The sequence below is a fragment of the Ammospiza nelsoni genome, chromosome 28 (genome assembly GCF_027579445.1).
Source record: "Ammospiza nelsoni isolate bAmmNel1 chromosome 28, bAmmNel1.pri, whole genome shotgun sequence".
In the NCBI taxonomy this organism is placed as follows: domain Eukaryota; kingdom Metazoa; phylum Chordata; class Aves; order Passeriformes; family Passerellidae; genus Ammospiza; species Ammospiza nelsoni.
In genome coordinates, this window is record NC_080660.1 from 6,265,020 (window position 1) to 6,290,067 (window position 25,048).

The following is a 25,048-nucleotide window of genomic DNA, read 5'->3' on the forward strand; positions in this document are numbered from 1 at the left end:
GGTTAAGGTTTGGGATACGCCTAGGGTAAGGGCTCTATTAACCAGAAAGCCCTGAGTTCCAAGAACACAGCAGCTGTGAAGGACTACCCAAGAAGAGCGCAAAAGTACCACAACATGCCTGCCTCCACAGCTTTTTCCTTGGGGACATGCCTAATTCCTGGCTGATTTGCCTTTCTCGTCTTAGGGTTGGGGTTCGGCCTAGGGCTAGGATTTTTAAAATCAGGAAGCCCTGAGTTCCAGGCACACTGGAGCTGTGAAAGGCATCCAAAAGGGAGTGCAAAAGTGCCACAACATGGCTGCTTTCACGGCTTTTTCCTTGGCAAGAAGCCTAACACCAGGCTGATTTACCTTCCTAGGATTACTGTTAGGATTAGGCCTAGGGCTAGGATTTTTAAAACTAGGAAGCCCTGGCCTCCAGGCACACTGCAGCTGTTCAAGGCATCCCAAGGGGAGTACAAAAGTGCAACAACATGGCAGCTTTCACAGCTTTTTCCTTGGCACCATCCCTATACCTAGGCGGATTTATCTGCCTAGGGTTAGGGTTAGGGTTCAGCCTAGGGCTTGGATTTTTTTAACCAGGAAGCCCTGAGTTCCAGGCTTACTTCATCTGCCAAAGGCATCCCAAATGCAGTGCAGAAGTGCCACAACATGGCTGCTTTCACGGCTTTTTCCTTGGCAAGAAGCCTAACACCAGGCTGATTTACCTTCCCAGGGTTACTGTTAGGCTTAGGCCTAGGGCTAGGATTTTTAAAACTAGGAAGCCCTGGGCTCCAGGCACACTGCAGCTGTTCAAGGCATCCCAAGGGGAGTACAAAAGTGCAACAACATGGCAGCTTTCACAGCTTTTTCCTTGGCACCATCCCTATACCTAGGCTGATTTATCTGCCTAGGGTTAGGGTTAGGGTTCAGCCTAGGGCTTGGATTTCTTTAACCAGGAAGCCCTGAGTTCCAGGCTTACTTCATCTGCCAAAGGCATCCCAAAGGGAGTGCAGAAGTGCCACAACATGGCTGCTTTCACGGCTTTTCCCTTAGGAAGGACCCTAATACCCGGCTGATTTACCTTCCTAGGGTTACTGTTAGGCTTAGGCCTAGGACTTTTAAAACCAGGAAGCCCTGGGCTCCAGGCACACTGCAGCTGCGAAAGGCATCCCAAGGGGAGCGCAAAAGTGACGCAACTTGGCTGCCACCACTGATATTTCCATGAGACCATCCCGAACCATAGGCTGATTTTCCTTCCTAGGGTTAAGGTTTGAGTTACGCCTAGGGTAAGGGTTCTATTAACCAGAAAGCCCTGAGTTCCAAGAACACAGCAGCTGCGAAGGACTAGCCAAGAAGAGCGCAAAAGTACCACAACATGCCTGCCTCCACAGCTTTTTCCTTGGGGACATGCCTAATTCCTGGCTGATTTGCCTTTCTCGTCTTAGGGTTGGGGTTCGGCCTAGGGCTAGGATTTTTAAAATCAGGAAGCCCTGAGTTCCAGGCACACTGGAGCTGTGAAAGGCATCCAAAAGGGAGTGCAAAAGCGCCACAACATGGCTGCTTTCACGGCTTTTTCCTTGGCAAGAAGCCTAACACCAGGCTGATTTACCTTCCCAGGGTTACTGTTAGGCTTAGGCCTAGGGCTAGGATTTTTAAAACCAGGAAGCCCTGGGCTCCAGGCACACTGCAGCTGTTCAAGGCATCCCAAGGGGAGTACAAAAGTCCAACAACATGGCAGCTTTCACAGCTTTTTCCTTGGCACCATCCCTATACCTAGGCTGATTTATCTGCCTAGGGTTAGGGTTAGGGTTCAGCCTAGGGCTTGGATTTCTTTAACCAGGAAGCCCTGAGTTCCAGGCTTACTTCATCTGCCAAAGGCATCCCAAAGGGAGTGCAGAAGTGCCACAACATGGCTGCTTTCACGGCTTTTCCCTTAGGAAGGACCCTAATACCCGGCTGATTTACCTTCCTAGGGTTACTGTTAGGCTTAGGCCTAGGACTTTTAAAACCAGGAAGCCCTGGGCTCCAGGCACACTGCAGCTGCGAAAGGCATCCCAAGGGGAGCGCAAAAGTGACGCAACTTGGCTGCCACCACTGATATTTCCATGAGACCATCCCGAACCATAGGCTGATTTTCCTTCCTAGGCTTAAGGTTTGAGTTACGCCTAGGGTAAGGGTTCTATTAACCAGAAAGCCCTGAGTTCCAAGAACACAGCAGCTGCGAAGGACTAGCCAAGAAGAGCGCAAAAGTAGCACAACATGCCTGCCTCCACAGCTTTTTCCTTGGGGACATGCCTAATTCCTGGCTGATTTGCCTTTCTCGTCTTAGGGTTGGGGTTCGGTCTAGGGCTAGGATTTTTAAAATCAGGAAGCCCTGAGTTCCAGGCACACTGGAGCTGTGAAAGGCATCCAAAAGGGAGTGCAAAAGTGCCACAACATGGCTGCTTTCACGGCTTTTTCCTTGGCAAGATGCCTAACACCAGGCTGATTTACCTTCCCAGGGTTACTGTTAGGCTTAGGCCTAGGGCTAGGATTTTTAAAACTAGGAAGCCCTGGCCTCCAGGCACACTGCAGCTGTTCAAGGCATCCCAAGGGGAGTACAAAAGTGCAACAACATGGCAGCTTTCACAGCTTTTTCCTTGGCACCATCCCTATACCTAGGCTGATTTATCTGCCTAGGGTTAGGGTTAGGGTTCAGCCTAGGGCTTGGATTTCTTTAACCAGGAAGCCCTGAGTTCCAGGCTTACTTCATCTGCCAAAGGCATCCCAAAGGGAGTGCAGAAGTGCCACAACATGGCTGCTTTCACGGCTTTTCCCTTAGGAAGAACCCTAATACCCGGCTGATTTACCTTCCTAGGGTTACTGTTATGCTTAGGCCTAGGACTTTTAAAACCAGGAAGCCCTGGGCTCCAGGCACACTGCAGCTGCAAAAGGCATCCCAAGGGGAGCGCAAAAGTGACGCAACTTGGCTGCCACCACTGATATTTCCATGAGACCAATCCGAACCATAGGCTGATTTTCCTTCCTAGGGTTAAGGTTTGAGTTACGCCTAGGGTAAGGGCTCTATTAACCAGAAAGCCCTGAGTTCCAAGAACACAGCAGCTGCGAAGAACTAGCCAAGAAGAGCGCAATAGTACCACAACATGCCTGGCTCCACAGCTTTTTCCTTGGGGACATGCCTAATTCCTGGCTGATTTGCCTTTCTCGTCTTAGGGTTGGGGTTCGGCCTAGGGCTAGGATTTTTAAAATCAGGAAGCCCTGAGTTCCAGGCACACTGCAGCTGTGAAAGGCATCCCAAAGGGAGTGCAGAAGTGCCACAACATGGCTGCTTTCACGGCTTTTTCCTTGGCAAGAAGCCTAACACCAGGCTGATTTACCTTCCCAGGGTTACTGTTAGGCTTAGGCCTAGGGCTAGGATTTTTAAAACTAGGAAGCCCTGGGCTCCAGGCACACTGCAGCTGTTCAAGGCATCCCAAGGGGAGTACAAAAGTGCAACAACATGGCAGCTTTCACAGCTTTTTCCTTGGCACCATCCCTATACCTAGGCTGATTTATCTGCCTAGGGTTAGGGTTAGGGTTCAGCCTAGGGCTTGGATTTCTTTAACCAGGAAGCCCTGAGTTCCAGGCTTACTTCATCTGCCAAAGGCATCCCAAAGGGAGTGCAGAAGTGCCACAACATGGCTGCTTTCACGGCTTTTCCCTTAGGAAGGACCCTAATACCCGGCTGATTTACCTTCCTAGGGTTACTGTTAGGCTTAGGCCTAGGACTTTTAAAACCAGGAAGCCCTGGGCTCCAGGCACACTGCAGCTGCGAAAGGCATCCCAAGGGGAGCGCAAAAGTGACGCAACTTGGCTGCCACCACTGATATTTCCATGAGACCAATCCGAACCATAGGCTGATTTTCCTTCCTAGGCTTAAGGTTTGAGTTACGCCTAGGGTAAGGGTTCTATTAACCAGAAAGCCCTGAGTTCCAAGAACACAGCAGCTGCGAAGGACTACCCAAGAAGAGCGCAAAAGTAGCACAACATGCCTGCCTCCACAGCTTTTTCCTTGGGGACATGCCTAATTCCTGGCTGATTTGCCTTTCTCGTCTTAGGGTTGGGGTCCGGTCTAGGGCTAGGATTTTTAAAATCAGGAAGCCCTGAGTTCCAGGCACATTGGAGCTGTGAAAGGCATCCAAAAGGGAGTGCAAAAGTGCCACAACATGGCTGCTTTCACGGCTTTTTCCTTGGCAAGAAGCCTAACACCAGGCTGATTTACCTTCCCAGGGTTACTGTTAGGCTTAGGCCTAGGGCTAGGATTTTTAAAACTAGGAAGCCCTTGGCTCCAGGCACACTGCAGCTGTTCAAGGCATCCCAAGAGGAGTACAAAAGTGCAACAACATGGCAGCTTTCACAGCTTTTTCCTTGGCACCATCCCTATACCTAGGCTGATTTATCTGCCTAGGGTTAGGGTTAGGGTTCAGCCTAGGGCTTGGATTTTTTTAACCAGGAAGCCCTGAGTTCCAGGCTTACTTCATCTGCCAAAGGCATCCCAAAGGCAGTGCAGAAGTGCCACAACATGGCTGCTTTCACAGCTTTTTCCTTGGCAAGAAGCCTAACACCAGGCTGATTTACCTTCCCAGGGTTACTGTTAGGCTTAGGCCTAGGGCTAGGATTTTTAAAACTAGGAAGCCCTGGGCTCCAGGCACACTGCAGCTGTTCAAGGCATCCCAAGGGGAGTACAAAAGTGCAACAACATGGCAGCTTTCACAGCTTTTTCCTTGGCACCATCCCTATACCTAGGCTGATTTATCTGCCTAGGGTTAGGGTTAGGCTTCAGCCTAGGGCTTGGATTTCTTTAACCAGGAAGCCCTGAGTTCCAGGCTTACTTCATCTGCCAAAGGCATCCCAAAGGGAGTGCAGAAGTGCCACAACATGGCTGCTTTCACGGCTTTTCCCTTAGGAAGAACCCTAATACCCGGCTGATTTACCTTCCTAGGGTTACTGTTAGGCTTAGGCCTAGGACTTTTAAAACCAGGAAGCCCTGGGCTCCAGGCACACTGCAGCTGCAAAAGGCATCCCAAGGGGAGCGCAAAAGTGACGCAACTTGGCTGCCACCACTGATATTTCCATGAGACCAATCCGAACCATAGGCTGATTTTCCTTCCTAGGGTTAAGGTTTGAGTTACGCCTAGGGTAAGGGCTCTATTAACCAGCAAGCCCTGAGTTCCAAGAACACAGCAGCTGCGAAGAACTTGCCAAGAAGAGCGCAATAGTAGCACAACATGCCTGCCTCCACAGCTTTTTCCTTGGGGACATGCCTAATTCCTGGCTGATTTGCCTTTCTCGTCTTAGGGTTGGGGTTCGGCCTAGGGCTAGGATTTTTAAAATCAGGAAGCCCTGAGTTCCAGGCACACTGCAGCTGTGAAAGGCATCCAAAAGGGAGTGCAAAAGTGCCACAACATGGCTGCTTTCACGGCTTTTTCCTTGGCAAGAAGCCTAACACCAGGCTGATTTACCTTCCTAGGATTACTGTTAGGCTTAGGCCTAGGGCTAGGATTTTTAAAACTAGGAAGCCCTGGGCTCCAGGCACACTGCAGCTGTTCAAGGCATCCCAAGGGGAGTACAAAAGTGCAACAACATGGCAGCTTTCACAGCTTTTTCCTTGGCACCATCCCTATACCTAGGCTGATTTATCTGCCTAGGGTTAGGGTTAGGGTTCAGCCTAGGGCTTGGATTTTTTTAACCAGGAAGCCCTGAGTTCCAGGCTTACTTCATCTGCCAAAGGCATCCCAAAGGCAGTGCAGAAGTGCCACAACATGGCTGCTTTCACGGCTTTTTCCTTGGCAAGAAGCCTAACACCAGGCTGATTTACCTTCCCAGGGTTACTGTTAGGCTTAGGCCTAGGGCTAGGATTTTTAAAACTAGGAAGCCCTGGGCTCCAGGCACACTGCAGCTGTTCAAGGCATCCCAAGGGGAGTACAAAAGTCCAACAACATGGCAGCTTTCACAGCTTTTTCCTTGGCACCATCCCTATACCTAGGCTGATTTATCTGCCTAGGGTTAGGGTTAGGCTTCAGCCTAGGGCTTGGATTTCTTTAACCAGGAAGCCCTGAGTTCCAGGCTTACTTCATCTGCCAAAGGCATCCCAAAGGGAGTGCAGAAGTGCCACAACATGGCTGCTTTCACCTGCTTTTCCCTTAGGAAGGACCCTAATACCCGGCTGATTTACCTTCCTAGGGTTACTGTTAGGCTTAGGCCTAGGACTTTTAAAACCAGGAAGCCCTGGGCTCCAGGCACACTGCAGCTGCAAAAGGCATCCCAAGGGGAGCGCAAAAGTGACGCAACTTGGCTGCCACCACTGATATTTCCATGAGACCATCCCGAACCATAGGCTGATTTTCCTTCCTAGGGTTAAGGTTTGAGTTACGCCTAGGGTAAGGGTTCTATTAACCAGAAAGCCCTGAGTTCCAAGAACACAGCAGCTGCGAAGGACTACCCAAGAAGAGCGCAAAAGTACCACAACATGCCTGCCTCCACAGCTTTTTCCTTGGGGACATGCCAAATTCCTGGCTGATTTGCCTTTCTCGTCTTAGGGTTGGGGTTCGGCCTAGGGCTAGGATTTTTAAAATCAGGAAGCCCTGAGTTCCAGGCACACTGGAGCTGTGAAAGGCATCCAAAAGGGAGTGCAAAAGTGCCACAACATGGCTGCTTTCACGGCTTTTTCCTTGGCAAGAAGCCTAACACCAGGCTGATTTACCTTCCCAGGGTTACTGTTAGGCTTAGGCCTAGGGCTAGGATTTTTAAAACTAGGAAGCCCTGGGCTCCAGGCACACTGCAGCTGTTCAAGGCATCCCAAGGGGAGTACAAAAGTGCAACAACATGGCAGCTTTCACAGCTTTTTCCTTGGCACCATCCCTATACCTAGGCTGATTTATCTGCCTAGGGTTAGGGTTAGGGTTCAGCCTAGGGCTTGGATTTCTTTAACCAGGAAGCCCTGAGTTCCAGGCTTACTTCATCTGCCAAAGGCATCCAAAAGGGAGTGCAGAAGTGCCACAACATGGCTGCTTTCACGGCTTTTCCCTTAGGAAGAACCCTAATACCAGGCTGATTTACCTTCCCAGGGTTACTGTTAGGCTTAGGCCTAGGGCTAGGATTTTTAAAATCAGGAAGCCCTGAGTTCCAGGCACACTGGAGCTGTTCAAGGCATCCCAAGGGGAGTACAAAAGTGCAACAACATGGCAGCTTTCACAGCTTTTTCCTTGGCACCATCCCTATACCTAGGCTGATTTATCTGCCTAGGGTTAGGGTTAGGGTTCAGCCTAGGGCTTGGATTTCTTTAACCAGGAAGCCCTGAGTTCCAGGCTTACTTCATCTGCCAAAGGCATCCCAAAGGGAGTGCAGAAGTGCCACAACATGGCTGCTTTCACGGCTTTTCCCTTAGGAAGAACCCTAATACCCGGCTGATTTACCTTCCTAGGGTTACTGTTAGGCTTAGGCCTAGGACTTTTAAAACCAGGAAGCCCTGGGCTCCAGGCACACTGCAGCTGCGAAAGGCATCCCAAGGGGAGCGCAAAAGTGACGCAACTTGGCTGCCACCACTGATATTTCCATGAGACCATCCCGAACCATAGGCTGATTTTCCTTCCTAGGGTTAAGGTTTGAGTTACGCCTAGGGTAAGGGTTCTATTAACCAGAAAGCCCTGAGTTCCAAGAACACAGCAGCTGTGAAGGACTACCCAAGAAGAGCGCAAAAGTAGCACAACATGCCTGCCTCCACAGCTTATTCCTTGGGGACATGCCTAATTCCTGGCTGATTTGCCTTTCTCGTCTTAGGGTTGGGGTTCGGCCTAGGGCTAGGATTTTTAAAATCAGGAAGCCCTGAGTTCCAGGCACACTGGAGCTGTGAAAGGCATCCAAAAGGGAGTGCAAAAGTGCCACAACATGGCTGCTTTCACGGCTTTTTCCTTGGCAAGAAGCCTAACACCAGGCTGATTTCCCTTCCCAGGGTTACTGTTAGGCTTAGGCCTCGGGCTAGGATTTTTAAAACTAGGAAGCCCTTAGCTCCAGGCGCACTGCAGCTGTTTAAGGCATCCCAAGGGGAGTACAAAAGTGCAACAACATGGCAGCTTTCACAGCTTTTTCCTTGGCACCATCCCTATACCTAGGCTGATTTATCTGCCTAGGGTTAGGGTTAGGGTTCAGCCTAGGGCTTGGATTTCTTTAACCAGGAAGCCCTGAGTTCCAGGCTTACTTCATCTGCCAAAGGCATCCCAAAGGGAGTGCAGAAGTGCCACAACATGGCTGCTTTCACGTCTTTTCCCTTAGGAAGAACCCTAATACCCGGCTGATTTGCCTTCCTAGGGTTACTGTTAGGCTTAGGCCTAGGACTTTTAAAACCAGGAAGCCCTGGGCTCCAGGCACACTGCAGCTGCGAAAGGCATCCCAAGGGGAGCGCAAAAGTGACGCAACTTGGCTGCCACCACTGATATTTCCATGAGACCATCCCGAACCATAGGCTGATTTTCCTTCTTAGGGTTTAGGTTTGGGATACGCCTAGGGTAAGGGTTCTATTAACCAGAAAGCCCTGAGTTCCAAGAACACAGCAGCTGCGAAGGACTAGCCAAGAAGAGCGCAAAAGTACCACAACATGCCTGCCTCCACAGCTTTTTCCTTGTGGACATGCCTAATTCCTGGCTGATTTGCCTTTCTCGTCTTAGGGTTGGGGTTCGGCCTAGGGCTAGGATTTTTAAAATCAGGAAGCCCTGAGTTCCAGGCACACTGGAGCTGTGAAAGGCATCCAAAAGGGAGTGCAAAAGTGCCACAACATGGCTGCTTTCACGGCTTTTTCCTTGGCAAGAAGCCTAACACCAGGCTGATTTCCCTTCCCAGGGTTACTGTTAGGCTTAGGCCTAGGGCTAGGATTTTTAAAACTAGGAAGCCCTGGGCTCCAGGCACACTGCAGCTGTTCAAGGCATCCCAAGGGGAGTACAAAAGTGCAACAACATGGCAGCTTTCACAGCTTTTTCCTTGGCACCATCCCTATACCTAGGCTGATTTATCTGCCTAGGGTTAGGGTTAGGGTTCAGCCTAGGGCTTGGATTTCTTTAACCAGGAAGCCCTGAGTTCCAGGCTTACTTCATCTGCCAAAGGCATCCCAAAGGGAGTGCAGAAGTGCCACAACATGGCTGCTTTCACGGCTTTTTCCTTGGCAAGAAGCCTAATACCAGGCTGATTTACCTTCCCAGGGTTACTGTTAGGCTTAGGCCTAGGGGTAGGATTTTTAAAATCAGGAAGCCCTGAGTTCCAGGCACACTGCAGCTGTGAAAGTCATCCCAAGGGGAGTACAAAAGTGCAACAACATGGCAGCTTTCACAGCTTTTTCCTTGGCACCATCCCTATACCTAGGCTGATTTATCTGCCTAGGGTTAGGGTTAGGGTTCAGCCTAGGGCTTGGATTTCTTTAACCAGGAAGCCCTGAGTTCCAGGCTTACTTCATCTGCCAAAGGCATCCCAAAGGGAGTGCAGAAGTGCCACAACATGGCTGCTTTCACGGCTTTTTCCTTGCAAGAAGCATAAAACCAGGCTGATTTACCTTCCCAGGGTTCCTGTTAGGCTTAGGCCTAGGACTTTTAAAACCAGGAAGCCCTGGGCTCCAGGCACACTGCAGCTGTTCAAGGCATCCCAAGGGGAGTACAAAAGTGCAACAACATGGCAGCTTTCACAGCTTTTTCCTTGGCACCATCCCTATACCTAGGCTGATTTATCTGCCTAGGGTTAGGGTTAGGGTTCAGCCTAGGGCTTGGATTTCTTTAACCAGGAAGCCCTGAGTTCCAGGCTTACTTCACCTGCCAAAGGCATCCCAACGGGAGCGCAGAAGTGCCACAACATGGCTGCTTTCACGGCTTTTTCCTTGGCAAGAAGCCTAACACCAGGCTGATTTACCTTCCTAGGGTTACTGTTAGGCTTAGGCCTAGGGCTAGGATTTTTAAAACTAGGAAGCCCTGGGCTCCAGGCACACTGCAGCTGTTCAAGGCATCCCAAGGGGAGTACAAAAGTGCAACAACATGGCAGCTTTCACAGCTTTTTCCTTGGCACCATCCCTATACCTAGGCTGATTTATCTGCCTAGGGTTAGGGTTAGGGTTCAGCCTAGGGCTTGGATTTCTTTAACCAGGAAGCCCTGAGTTCCAGGCTTACTTCATCTGCCAAAGGCATCCCAAAGGGAGTGCAGAAGTGCCACAACATGGCTGCTTTCACGGCTTTTTCCTTGCAAGAAGCATAAAATCAGGCTGATTTACCTTCCCAGGGTTCCTGTTATGCTTAGGCCTAGGACTTTTAAAACCAGGAAGCCCTGGGCTCCAGGCACACTGCAGCTGCGAAAGGCATCCCAAGGGGAGCGCAAAAGTGACGCAACTTGGCTGCCACCACTGATATTTCCATGAGACCATCCCGAACCATAGGTTGATTTTCCTTCCTAGGGTTAAGGTTTGAGTTGCGCCTAGGGTAAAGGCTCTATTAACCAGAAAGCCATGAGTTCCAAGAACACAGCAGCTGCGAAGGACTAGCCAAGAAGAGCGCAAAAGTAGCACAACATGCCTGCCTCCACAGCTTTTTCCTTGGGGACATGCCTAATTCCTGGCTGATTTGCCTTTCTCGTCTTAGGGTTGGGGTTCGGCCTAGGGCTAGGATTTTTAAAATCAGGAAGCCCTGAGTTCCAGGCACACTGGAGCTGTGAAAGGCATCCAAAAGGGAGTGCAAAAGTGCCACAACATGGCTGCTTTCACGGCTTTTTCCTTGGCAAGAAGCCTAACACCAGGCTGATTTACCTTCCCAGGGTTACTGTTAGGCTTAGGCCAAGGGCTAGGATTTTTAAAACTAGGAAGCCCTGGGCTCCAGGCACACTGCAGCTGTTCAAGGCATCCCAAGGGGAGTACAAAAGTGCAACAACATGGCAGCTTTCACAGCTTTTTCCTTGGCACCATCCCTATACCTAGGCTGATTTATCTGCCTAGGGTTAGGGTTAGGGTTCAGCCTAGGGCTTGGATTTCTTTAACCAGGAAGCCCTGAGTTCCAGGCTTACTTCATCTGCCAAAGGCATCCCAAAGGGAGTGCAGAAGTGCCACAACATGGCTGCTTTCACGGCTTTTCCCTTAGGAAGAACCCTAATACCCGGCTGATTTACCTTCCTAGGGTTACTGTTAGGCTTAGGCCTAGGACTTTTAAAACCAGGAAGCCCTGGGCTCCAGGCACACTGCAGCTGCAAAAGGCATCCCAAGGGGAGCGCAAAAGTGACGCAACTTGGCTGCCACCACTGATATTTCCATGAGACCAATCCGAACCATAGGCTGATTTTCCTTCCTAGGGTTAAGGTTTGAGTTACGCCTAGGGTAAGGGCTCTATTAACCAGCAAGCCCTGAGTTCCAAGAACACAGCAGCTGCGAAGAACTTGCCAAGAAGAGCGCAATAGTAGCACAACATACCTGCCTCCACAGCTTTTTCCTTGGGGACATGCCTAATTCCTGGCTGATTTGCCTTTCTCGTCTTAGGGTTGGGGTTCGGCCTAGGGCTAGGATTTTTAAAATCAGGAAGCCCTGAGTTCCAGGCACACTGCAGCTGTGAAAGGCATCCAAAAGGGAGTGCAAAAGTGCCACAACATGGCTGCTTTCACGGCTTTTTCCTTGGCAAGAAGCCTAACACCAGGCTGATTTACCTTCCTAGGATTACTGTTAGGCTTAGGCCTAGGGCTAGGATTTTTAAAACTAGGAAGCCCTGGGCTCCAGGCACACTGCAGCTGTTCAAGGCATCCCAAGGGGAGTACAAAAGTGCAACAACATGGCAGCTTTCACAGCTTTTTCCTTGGCACCATCCCTATACATAGGCGGATTTATCTGCCTAGGGTTAGGGTTAGGGTTCAGCCTAGGGCTTGGATTTTTTTAACCAGGAAGCCCTGAGTTCCAGGCTTACTTCATCTGCCAAAGGCATCCCAAAGGCAGTGCAGAAGTGCCACAACATGGCTGCTTTCACGGCTTTTTCCTTGGCAAGAAGCCTAACACCAGGCTGATTTACCTTCCCAGGGTTACTGTTAGGCTTAGGCCTAGGGCTAGGATTTTTAAAACTAGGAAGCCCTGGGCTCCAGGCACACTGCAGCTGTTCAAGGCATCCCAAGGGGAGTACAAAAGTCCAACAACATGGCAGCTTTCACAGCTTTTTCCTTGGCACCATCCCTATACCTAGTCTGATTTATCTGCCTAGGGTTAGGGTTAGGCTTCAGCCTAGGGCTTGGATTTCTTTAACCAGGAAGCCCTGAGTTCCAGGATTACTTCATCTGCCAAAGGCATCCCAAAGGGAGTGCAGAAGTGCCACAACATGGCTGCTTTCACCTGCTTTTCCCTTAGGAAGGACCCTAATACCCGGCTGATTTACCTTCCTAGGGTTACTGTTAGGCTTAGGCCTAGGACTTTTAAAACCAGGAAGCCCTGGGCTCCAGGCACACTGCAGCTGCAAAAGGCATCCCAAGGGGAGTGCAAAAGTGACGCAACTTGGCTGCCACCACTGATATTTCCATGAGACCATCCCGAACCATAGGCTGATTTTCCTTCCTAGGGTTAAGGTTTGAGTTACGCCTAGGGTAAGGGTTCTATTAACCAGAAAGCCCTGAGTTCCAAGAACACAGCAGCTGCGAAGGACTAGCCAAGAAGAGCGCAAAAGTACCACAACATGCCTGCCTCCACAGCTTTTTCCTTGGGGACATGCCTAATTCCTGGCTGATTTGCCTTTCTCGTCTTAGGGTTGGGGTTCGGCCTAGGGCTAGGATTTTTAAAATCAGGAAGCCCTGAGTTCCAGGCACACTGGAGCTGTGAAAGGCATCCAAAAGGGAGTGCAAAAGTGCCACAACATGGCTGCTTTCACGGCTTTTTCCTTGGCAAGAAGCCTAACACCAGGCTGATTTACCTTCCCAGGGTTACTGTTAGGCTTAGGCCTAGGGCTAGGATTTTTAAAACTAGGAAGCCCTGGGCTCCAGGCACACTGCAGCTGTTCAAGGCATCCCAAGGGGAGTACAAAAGTGCAACAACATGGCAGCTTTCACAGCTTTTTCCTTGGCACCATCCCTATACCTAGGCTGATTTATCTGCCTAGGGTTAGGGTTAGGGTTCAGCCTAGGGCTTGGATTTCTTTAACCAGGAAGCCCTGAGTTCCAGGCTTACTTCATCTGCCAAAGGCATCCCAAAGGGAGTGCAGAAGTGCCACAACATGGCTGCTTTCACGGCTTTTCCCTTAGGAAGAACCCTAATACCAGGCTGATTTACCTTCCCAGGGTTACTGTTAGGCTTAGGCCTAGGGCTAGGATTTTTAAAATCAGGAAGCCCTGAGTTCCAGGCACACTGGAGCTGTTCAAGGCATCCCAAGGGGAGTACAAAAGTGCAACAACATGGCAGCTTTCACAGCTTTTTCCTTGGCACCATCCCTATACCTAGGCTGATTTATCTGCCTAGGGTTAGGGTTAGGGTTCAGCCTAGGGCTTGGATTTCTTTAACCAGGAAGCCCTGAGTTCCAGGCTTACTTCATCTGCCAAAGGCATCCCAAAGGGAGTGCAGAAGTGCCACAACATGGCTGCTTTCACGGCTTTTCCCTTAGGAAGAACCCTAATACCCGGCTGATTTACCTTCCTAGGGTTACTGTTAGGCTTAGGCCTAGGACTTTTAAAACAGGAAGCCCTGGGCTCCAGGCACACTGCAGCTGCGAAAGGCATCCCAAGGGGAGCGCAAAAGTGACGCAACTTGGCTGCCACCACTGATATTTCCATGAGACCATCCCGAACCATAGGCTGATTTTCCTTCCTAGGGTTAAGGTTTGAGTTACGCCTAGGGTAAGGGTTCTATTAACCAGAAAGCCCTGAGTTCCAAGAACACAGCAGCTGTGAAGGACTACCCAAGAAGAGCGCAAAAGTAGCACAACATGCCTGCCTCCACAGCTTATTCCTTGGGGACATGCCTAATACCTGGCTGATTTGCCTTTCTCGTCTTAGGGTTGGGGTCCGGCCTAGGGCTAGGATTTTTAAAATCAGGAAGCCCTGAGTTCCAGGCACACTGGAGCTGTGAAAGGCATCCAAAAGGGAGTGCAAAAGTGCCACAACATGGCTGCTTTCACGGCTTTTTCCTTGGCAAGAAGCCTAACACCAGGCTGATTTCCCTTCCCAGGGTTACTGTTAGGCTTAGGCCTCGGGCTAGGATTTTTAAAACTAGGAAGCCCTTAGCTCCAGGCGCACTGCAGCTGTTTAAGGCATCCCAAGGGGAGTACAAAAGTGCAACAACATGGCAGCTTTCACAGCTTTTTCCTTGGCACCATCCCTATACCTAGGCTGATTTATCTGCCTAGGGTTAGGGTTAGGGTTCAGCCTAGGGCTTGGATTTCTTTAACCAGGAAGCCCTGAGTTCCAGGCTTACTTCATCTGCCAAAGGCATCCCAAAGGGAGTGCAGAAGTGCCACAACATGGCTGCTTTCACGTCTTTTCCCTTAGGAAGAACCCTAATACCCGGCTGATTTGCCTTCCTAGGGTTACTGTTAGGCTTAGGCCTAGGACTTTTAAAACCAGGAAGCCCTGGGCTCCAGGCACACTGCAGCTGCGAAAGGCATCCCAAGGGGAGCGCAAAAGTGACGCAACTTGGCTGCCACCACTGATATTTCCATGAGACCATCCCGAACCATAGGCTGATTTTCCTTCTTAGGGTTTAGGTTTGGGATACGCCTAGGGTAAGGGTTCTATTAACCAGAAAGCCCTGAGTTCCAAGAACACAGCAGCTGCGAAGGACTAGCCAAGAAGAGCGCAAAAGTACCACAACATGCCTGCCTCCACAGCTTTTTCCTTGTGGACATGCCTAATTCCTGGCTGATTTGCCTTTCTCGTCTTAGGGTTGGGGTTCGGCCTAGGGCTAGGATTTTTAAAATCAGGAAGCCCTGAGTTCCAGGCACACTGGAGCTGTGAAAGGCATCCAAAAGGGAGTGCAAAAGTGCCACAACATGGCTGCTTTCACGGCTTTTTCCTTGGCAAGAAGCCTAACACCAGGCTGATTTCCCTTCCCAGGGTTACTGTTAGGCTTAGGCCTAGGGCTAGGATTTTTAAAACTAGGAAGCCCTGGGCTCCAGGCACACTGCAGCTGTTCAAGGCATCCCAAGGGGAGTACAAAAGTGCAACAACATGGCAGCTTTCACAGCTTTTTCCTTGGCACCATCCCTATACCTAGGCTGATTTATCTGCCTAGGGTTAGGGTTAGGGTTCAGCCTAGGGCTTGGATTTCTTTAACCAGGAAGCCCTGAGTTCCAGGCTTACTTCATCTGCCAAAGGCATCCCAAAGGGAGTGCAGAAGTGCCACAACATGGCTGCTTTCACGGCTTTTTCCTTGGCAAGAAGCCTAATACCAGGCTGATTTACCTTCCCAGGGTTACTGTTAGGCTTAGGCCTAGGGGTAGGATTTTTAAAATCAGGAAGCCCTGAGTTCCAGGCACACTGCAGCTGTGAAAGTCATCCTAAGGGGAGTACAAAAGTGCAACAACATGGCAGCTTTCACAGCTTTTTCCTTGGCACCATCCCTATACCTAGGCTGATTTATCTGCCTAGGGTTAGGGTTAGGGTTCAGCCTAGGGCTTGGATTTCTTTAACCAGGAAGCCCTGAGTTCCAGGCTTACTTCATCTGCCAAAGGCATCCCAAAGGGAGTGCAGAAGTGCCACAACATGGCTGCTTTCACGGCTTTTTCCTTGCAAGAAGCATAAAACCAGGCTGATTTACCTTCCCAGGGTTCCTGTTAGGCTTAGGCCTAGGACTTTTAAAACCAGGAAGCCCTGGGCTCCAGGCACACTGCAGCTGCAAAAGGCATCCCAAGGGGAGCGCAAAAGTGACGCAACTTGGCTGCCACCACTGATATTTCCATGAGACCATCCCGAACCATAGGCTGATTTTCCTTCCTAGGGTTAAGGTTTGGGATACGCCTAGGTTAAGGGTTCTATTAACCAGAAAGCCCTGAGTTCCAAGAACACAGCAGCTGCGAAGGACTACCCAAGAAGAGTGCAAAAGTAGCACAACATGCCTGCCTCCACAGCTTTTTCCTTGTGGACATGCCTAATTCCTGGCTGATTTGCCTTTCTCGTCTTAGGGTTGGGGTCCGGCCTAGGGCTAGGATTTTTAAAATCAGGAAGCCCTGAGTTCCAGGCACACTGCAGCTGTGAAAGGCATCCAAAAGGGAGTGCAAAAGTGCCACAACATGGCTGCTTTCACGGCTTTTTCCTTGGCAAGAAGCCTAACACCAGGCTGATTTCCCTTCCCAGGGTTACTGTTAGGCTTAGGCCAAGGGCTAGGATTTTTAAAACTAGGAAGCCCTGGGCTCCAGGCACACTGCAGCTGTTCAAGGCATCCCAAGGGGAGTACAAAAGTGCAACAACATGGCAGCTTTCACAGCTTTTTCCTTGGCACCATCCCTATACCTAGGCTGATTTATCTGCCTAGGGTTAGGGTTAGGGTTCAGCCTAGGGCTTGGATTTCTTTAACCAGGAAGCCCTGAGTTCCAGGCTTACTTCACCTGCCAAAGGCATCCCAACGGGAGCGCAGAAGTGCCACAACATGGCTGCTTTCACGGCTTTTTCCTTGGCAAGAAGCCTAACACCAGGCTGATTTACCTTCCTAGGGTTACTGTTAGGCTTAGGCCTAGGGCTAGGATTTTTAAAACTAGGAAGCCCTGGGCTCCAGGCACACTGCAGCTGTTCAAGGCATCCCAAGGGGAGTACAAAAGTGCAACAACATGGCAGCTTTCACAGCTTTTTCCTTGGCACCATCCCTATACCTAGGCTGATTTATCTGCCTAGGGTTAGGGTTAGGGTTCAGCCTAGGGCTTGGATTTCTTTAACCAGGAAGCCCTGAGTTCCAGGCTTACTTCATCTGCCAAAGGCATCCCAAAGGGAGTGCAGAAGTGCCACAACATGGCTGCTTTCACGGCTTTTTCCTTGCAAGAAGCATAAAATCAGGCTGATTTACCTTCCCAGGGTTCCTGTTATGCTTAGGCCTAGGACTTTTAAAACCAGGAAGCCCTGGGCTCCAGGCACACTGCAGCTGCGAAAGGCATCCCAAGGGGAGCGCAAAAGTGACGCAATTTGGCTGCCACCACTGATATTTCCATGAGACCATCCCGAACCATAGGTTGATTTTCCTTCCTAGGGTTAAGGTTTGAGTTGCGCCTAGGGTAAAGGCTCTATTAACCAGAAAGCCATGAGTTCCAAGAACACAGCAGCTGCGAAGGACTAGCCAAGAAGAGCGCAAAAGTAGCACAACATGCCTGCCTCCACAGCTTTTTCCTTGGGGACATGCCTAATTCCTGGCTGATTTGCCTTTCTCGTCTTAGGGTTGGGGTTCGGCCTAGGGCTAGGATTTTTAAAATCAGGAAGCCCTGAGTTCCAGGCACACTGGAGCTGTGAAAGGCATCCAAAAGGGAGTGCAAAAGTGCCACAACATGGCTGCTTTCACGGCTTTTTCCTTGGCAAGAAGCCTAACACCAGGCTGATTTACCTTCCCAGGGTTACTGTTAGGCTTAGGCCTAGGGCTAGGATTTTTAAAACTAGGAAGCCCTGGGCTCCAGGCACACTGCAGCTGCGAAAGGCATCCCAAGGGGAGTACAAAAGTGCAACAACATGGCAGCTTTCACAGCTTTTTCCTTGGCACCATCCCTATACCTAGGCTGATTTATCTGCCTAGGGTTAGGGTTAGGGTTCAGCCTAGGGCTTGGATTTCTTTAACCAGGAAGCCCTGAGTTCCAGGCTTACTTCATCTGCCAAAGGCATCCCAAAGGGAGTGCAGAAGTGCCACAACATGGCTGCTTTCACGGCTTTTCCCTTAGGAAGAACCCTAATACCCGGCTGATTTACCTTCCTAGGGTTACTGTTAGGCTTAGGCCTAGGACTTTTAAAACCAGGAAGCCCTGGGCTCCAGGCACACTGCAGCTGCAAAAGGCATCCCAAGGGGAGCGCAAAAGTGACGCAACTTGGCTGCCACCACTGATATTTCCATGAGACCAATCCGAACCATAGGCTGATTTTCCTTCCTAGGGTTAAGGTTTGAGTTACGCCTAGGGTAAGGGCTCTATTAACCAGCAAGCCCTGAGTTCCAAGAACACAGCAGCTGCGAAGAACTTGCCAAGAAGAGCGCAATAGTAGCACAACATACCTGCCTCCACAGCTTTTTCCTTGGGGACATGCCTAATTCCTGGCTGATTTGCCTTTCTCGTCTTAGGGTTGGGGTTCGGCCTAGGGCTAGGATTTTTAAAATCAGGAAGCCCTGAGTTCCAGGCACACTGCAGCTGTGAAAGGCATCCAAAAGGGAGTGCAAAAGTGCCACAACATGGCTGCTTTCACGGCTTTTTCCTTGGCAAGAAGCCTAACACCAGGCTGATTTACCTTCCTAGGATTACTGTTAGGCTTAGGCCTAGGGCTAGGATTTTTAAAACTAGGAAGCCCTGGGCTCCAGGCACACTGCAGCTGTTCAAGGCATCCCAAGGGGAGTACAAAAGTGCAACAACATGGCAGCTTTCACAGCTTTTTCCTTGGCACCATCCCTATACATAGGCGGATTTATCTGCCTAGGGTTAGGGTTAGGGTTCAGCCTAGGGCTTGGATTTTTTTAACCAGGAAGCCCTGAGTTCCAGGCTTACTTCATCTGCCAAAGGCATCCCAAAGGCAGTGCAGAAGTGCCACAACATGGCTGCTTTCACGGCTTTTTCCTTGGCAAGAAGCCTAACACCAGGCTGATTTACCTTCCCAGGGTTACTGTTAGGCTTAGGCCTAGGGCTAGGATTTTTAAAACTAGGAAGCCCTGGGCTCCAGGCACACTGCAGCTGTTCAAGGCATCCCAAGGGGAGTACAAAAGTCCAACAACATGGCAGCTTTCACAGCTTTTTCCTTGGCACCATCCCTATACCTAGGCTGATTTATCTGCCTAGGGTTAGGGTTAGGCTTCAGCCTAGGGCTTGGATTTCTTTAACCAGGAAGCCCTGAGTTCCAGGATTACTTCATCTGCCAAAGGCATCCCAAAGGGAGTGCAGAAGTGCCACAACATGGCTGCTTTCACCTGCTTTTCCCTTAGGAAGGACCCTAATACCCGGCTGATTTACCTTCCTAGGGTTACTGTTAGGCTTAGGCCTAGGACTTTTAAAACCAGGAAGCCCTGGGCTCCAGGCACACTGCAGCTGCAAAAGGCATCCCAAGGGGAGTGCAAAAGTGACGCAACTTGGCTGCCACCACTGATATTTCCATGAGACCATCCCGAACCATAGGCTGATTTTCCTTCCTAGGGTTAAGGTTTGAGTTACGCCTAGGGTAAGGGTTCTATTAACCAGAAAGCCCTGAGTTCCAAGAACACAGCAGCTGCGAAGGACTACCCAAGAAGAGCGCAAAAGTACCACAACATGCCTGCCTCCACAGCTTTTTCCTTGGGGACATGCCTAATTCCTGGCTGATTTGCCTTTCTCGTCTTAGGGTTGGGGTTCGGCCTAGGGCTAGGATTTTTAAAATCAGGAAGCCCTGAGTTCCAGGCACACTGCAGCTGTGAAAGGCATCCAAAAGGGAGTGCAAAAGTGCCACAACATGGCTGCTTTCACGGCTTTTTCCTTGGCAAGAAGCCTAACACCAGGCTGATTTACCTTCCCAGGGTTACTGTTAGGCTTAGGCCTAGGGCTAGGATTTTTAAAACTAGGAAGCCCTGGGCTCCAGGCACACTGCAGCTGTTCAAGGCATCCCAAGGGGAGTACAAAAGTGCAACAACATGGCAGCTTTCACAGCTTTTTCCTTGGCACCATCCCTATACCTAGGCTGATTTATCTGCCTAGGGTTAGGGTTAGGGTTCAGCCTAGGGCTTGGATTTCTTTAACCAGGAAGCCCTGAGTTCCAGGCTTACTTCATCTGCCAAAGGCATCCCAAAGGGAGTGCAGAAGTGCCACAACATGGCTGCTTTCACGGCTTTTCCCTTAGGAAGAACCCTAATACCAGGCTGATTTACCTTCCCAGGGTTACTGTTAGGCTTAGGCCTAGGGGTAGGATTTTTAAAATCAGGAAGCCCTGAGTTCCAGGCACACTGGAGCTGTTCAAGGCATCCCAAGGGGAGTACAAAAGTGCAACAACATGGCAGCTTTCACAGCTTTTTCCTTGGCACCATCCCTATACCTAGGCTGATTTATCTGCCTAGGGTTAGGGTTAGGGTTCAGCCTAGGGCTTGGATTTCTTTAACCAGGAAGCCCTGAGTTCCAGGCTTACTTCATCTGCCAAAGGCATCCCAAAGGGAGTGCAGAAGTGCCACAACATGGCTGCTTTCACGGCTTTTCCCTTAGGAAGAACCCTAATACCTGTCTGATTTACCTTCCTAGGGTTACTGTTAGGCTTAGGCCTAGGACTTTTAAAACCAGGAAGCCCTGGGCTCCAGGCACACTGCAGCTGCGAAAGGCATCCCAAGGGGAGCGCAAAAGTGACGCAACTTGGCTGCCACCACTGATATTTCCATGAGACCATCCCGAACCATAGGCTGATTTTCCTTCCTAGGGTTAAGGTTTGAGTTACGCCTAGGGTAAGGGTTCTATTAACCAGAAAGCCCTGCGTTCCAAGAACACAGCAGCTGTGAAGGACTACCCAAGAAGAGCGCAAAAGTAGCACAACATGCCTGCCTCCACAGCTTATTCCTTGGGGACATGCCTAATACCTGGCTGATTTGCCTTTCTCGTCTTAGGGTTGGGGTCCGGCCTAGGGCTAGGATTTTTAAAATCAGGAAGCCCTGAGTTCCAGGCACACTGGAGCTGTGAAAGGCATCCAAAAGGGAGTGCAAAAGTGCCACAACATGGCTGCTTTCACGGCTTTTTCCTTGGCAAGAAGCCTAACACCAGGCTGATTTCCCTTCCCAGGGTTACTGTTAGGCTTAGGCCTCGGGCTAGGATTTTTAAAACTAGGAAGCCCTTAGCTCCAGGCGCACTGCAGCTGTTTAAGGCATCCCAAGGGGAGTACAAAAGTGCAACAACATGGCAGCTTTCACAGCTTTTTCCTTGGCACCATCCCTATACCTAGGCTGATTTATCTGCCTAGGGTTAGGGTTAGGGTTCAGCCTAGGGCTTGGATTTCTTTAACCAGGAAGCCCTGAGTTCCAGGCTTACTTCATCTGCCAAAGGCATCCCAAAGGGAGTGCAGAAGTGCCACAACATGGCTGCTTTCACGTCTTTTCCCTTAGGAAGAACCCTAATACCCGGCTGATTTGCCTTCCTAGGGTTACTGTTAGGCTTAGGCCTAGGACTTTTAAAACCAGGAAGCCCTGGGCTCCAGGCACACTGCAGCTGCGAAAGGCATCCCAAGGGGAGCGCAAAAGTGACGCAACTTGGCTGCCACCACTGATATTTCCATGAGACCATCCCGAACCATAGGCTGATTTTCCTTCTTAGGGTTTAGGTTTGGGATACGCCTAGGGTAAGGGTTCTATTAACCAGAAAGCCCTGAGTTCCAAGAACACAGCAGCTGCGAAGGACTAGCCAAGAAGAGCGCAAAAGTACCACAACATGCCTGCCTCCACAGCTTTTTCCTTGTGGACATGCCTAATTCCTGGCTGATTTGCCTTTCTCGTCTTAGGGTTGGGGTTCGGCCTAGGGCTAGGATTTTTAAAATCAGGAAGCCCTGAGTTCCAGGCACACTGGAGCTGTGAAAGGCATCCAAAAGGGAGTGCAAAAGTGCCACAACATGGCTGCTTTCACGGCTTTTTCCTTGGCAAGAAGCCTAACACCAGGCTGATTTCCCTTCCCAGGGTTACTGTTAGGCTTAGGCCTAGGGCTAGGATTTTTAAAACTAGGAAGCCCTGGGCTCCAGGCACACTGCAGCTGTTCAAGGCATCCCAAGGGGAGTACAAAAGTGCAACAACATGGCAGCTTTCACAGCTTTTTCCTTGGCACCATCCCTATACCTAGGCTGATTTATCTGCCTAGGGTTAGGGTTAGGGTTCAGCCTAGGGCTTGGATTTCTTTAACCAGGAAGCCCTGAGTTCCAGGCTTACTTCATCTGCCAAAGGCATCCCAAAGGGAGTGCAGAAGTGCCACAACATGGCTGCTTTCACGGCTTTTTCCTTGGCAAGAAGCCTAATACCAGGCTGATTTACCTTCCCAGGGTTACTGTTAGGCTTAGGCCTAGGGGTAGGATTTTTAAAATCAGGAAGCCCTGAGTTCCAGGCACACTGCAGCTGTGAAAGTCATCCCAAGGGGAGTACAAAAGTGCAAAAACATGGCAGCTTTCACAGCTTTTTCCTTGGCACCATCCCTATACCTAGGCTGATTTATCTGCCTAGGGTTAGGGTTAGGGTTCAGCCTAGGGCTTGGATTTCTTTAACCAGGAAGCCCTGAGTTCCAGGCTTACTTCATCTGCCAAAGGCATCCCAAAGGGAGTGCAGAAGTGCCACAACATGGCTGCTTTCACGGCTTTTTCCTTGCAAGAAGCATAAAACCAGGCTGATTTACCTTCCCAGGGTTCCTGTTAGGCTTAGGCCTAGGACTTTTAAAACCAGGAAGCCCTGGGCTCCAGGCACACTGCAGCTGCAAAAGGCATCCCAAGGGGAGCGCAAAAGTGACGCAACTTGGCTGCCACCACTGATATTTCCATGAGACCATCCCGAACCATAGGCTGATTTTCCTTCCTAGGGTTAAGGTTTGGGATACGCCTAGGTTAAGGGTTCTATTAACCAGAAAGCCCTGAGTTCCAAGAACACAGCAGCTGCGAAGGACTAGCCAAGAAGAGCGCAAAAGTAGCACAACATGCCTGCCTCCACAGCTTTTTCCTTGTGGACATGCCTAATTCCTGGCTGATTTGCCTTTCTCGTCTTAGGGTTGGGGTCCGGCCTAGGGCTAGGATTTTTAAAATCAGGAAGCCCTGAGTTCCAGGCACACTGCAGCTGTGAAAGGCATCCAAAAGGGAGTGCAAAAGTGCCACAACATGGCTGCTTTCACGGCTTTTTCCTTGGCAAGAAGCCTAACACCAGGCTGATTTCCCTTCCCAGGGTTACTGTTAGGCTTAGGCCAAGGGCTAGGATTTTTAAAACTAGGAAGCCCTGGGCTCCAGGCACACTGCAGCTGTTCAAGGCATCCCAAGGGGAGTACAAAAGTGCAACAACATGGCAGCTTTCACAGCTTTTTCCTTGGCACCATCCCTATACCTAGGCTGATTTATCTGCCTAGGGTTAGGGTTAGGGTTCAGCCTAGGGCTTGGATTTCTTTAACCAGGAAGCCCTGAGTTCCAGGCTTACTTCACCTGCCAAAGGCATCCCAACGGGAGTGCAGAAGTGCCACAACATGGCTGCTTTCACGGCTTTTTCCGTGGCAAGAAGCCTAACACCAGGCTGATTTACCTTCCTAGGGTTACTGTTAGGCTTAGGCCTAGGGCTAGGATTTTTAAAACTAGGAAGCCCTGGGCTCCAGGCACACTGCAGCTGTTCAAGGCATCCCAAGGGGAGTACAAAAGTGCAACAACATGGCAGCTTTCACAGCTTTTTCCTTGGCACCATCCCTATACCTAGGCTGATTTATCTGCCTAGGGTTAGGGTTAGGGTTCAGCCTAGGGCTTGGATTTCTTTAACCAGGAAGCCCTGAGTTCCAGGCTTACTTCATCTGCCAAAGGCATCCCAAAGGGAGTGCAGAAGTGCCACAACATGGCTGCTTTCACGGCTTTTTCCTTGCAAGAAGCATAAAATCAGGCTGATTTACCTTCCCAGGGTTCCTGTTATGCTTAGGCCTAGGACTTTTAAAACCAGGAAGCCCTGGGCTCCAGGCACACTGCAGCTGCGAAAGGCATCCCAAGGGGAGCGCAAAAGTGACGCAACTTGGCTGCCACCACTGATATTTCCATGAGACCATCCCGAACCATAGGCTGATTTTCCTTCCTAGGGTTAAGGTTTGAGTTACGCCTAGGGTAAGGGTTCTATTAACCAGAAAGCCCTGAGTTCCAAGAACACAGCAGCTGTGAAGGACTACCCAAGAAGAGCGCAAAAGTAGCACAACATGCCTGCCTCCACAGCTTATTCCTTGGGGACATGCCTAATACCTGGCTGATTTGCCTTTCTCGTCTTAGGGTTGGGGTCCGGCCTAGGGCTAGGATTTTTAAAATCAGGAAGCCCTGAGTTCCAGGCACACTGGAGCTGTGAAAGGCATCCAAAAGGGAGTGCAAAAGTGCCACAACATGGCTGCTTTCACGGCTTTTTCCTTGGCAAGAAGCCTAACACCAGGCTGATTTCCCTTCCCAGGGTTACTGTTAGGCTTAGGCCTCGGGCTAGGATTTTTAAAACTAGGAAGCCCTTAGCTCCAGGCGCACTGCAGCTGTTTAAGGCATCCCAAGGGGAGTACAAAAGTGCAACAACATGGCAGCTTTCACAGCTTTTTCCTTGGCACCATCCCTATACCTAGGCTGATTTATCTGCCTAGGGTTAGGGTTAGGGTTCAGCCTAGGGCTTGGATTTCTTTAACCAGGAAGCCCTGAGTTCCAGGCTTACTTCATCTGCCAAAGGCATCCCAAAGGGAGTGCAGAAGTGCCACAACATGGCTGCTTTCACGTCTTTTCCCTTAGGAAGAACCCTAATACCCGGCTGATTTGCCTTCCTAGGGTTACTGTTAGGCTTAGGCCTAGGACTTTTAAAACCAGGAAGCCCTGGGCTCCAGGCACACTGCAGCTGCGAAAGGCATCCCAAGGGGAGCGCAAAAGTGACGCAACTTGGCTGCCACCACTGATATTTCCATGAGACCATCCCGAACCATAGGCTGATTTTCCTTCTTAGGGTTTAGGTTTGGGATACGCCTAGGGTAAGGGTTCTATTAACCAGAAAGCCCTGAGTTCCAAGAACACAGCAGCTGCGAAGGACTAGCCAAGAAGAGCGCAAAAGTACCACAACATGCCTGCCTCCACAGCTTTTTCCTTGTGGACATGCCTAATTCCTGGCTGATTTGCCTTTCTCGTCTTAGGGTTGGGGTTCGGCCTAGGGCTAGGATTTTTAAAATCAGGAAGCCCTGAGTTCCAGGCACACTGGAGCTGTGAAAGGCATCCAAAA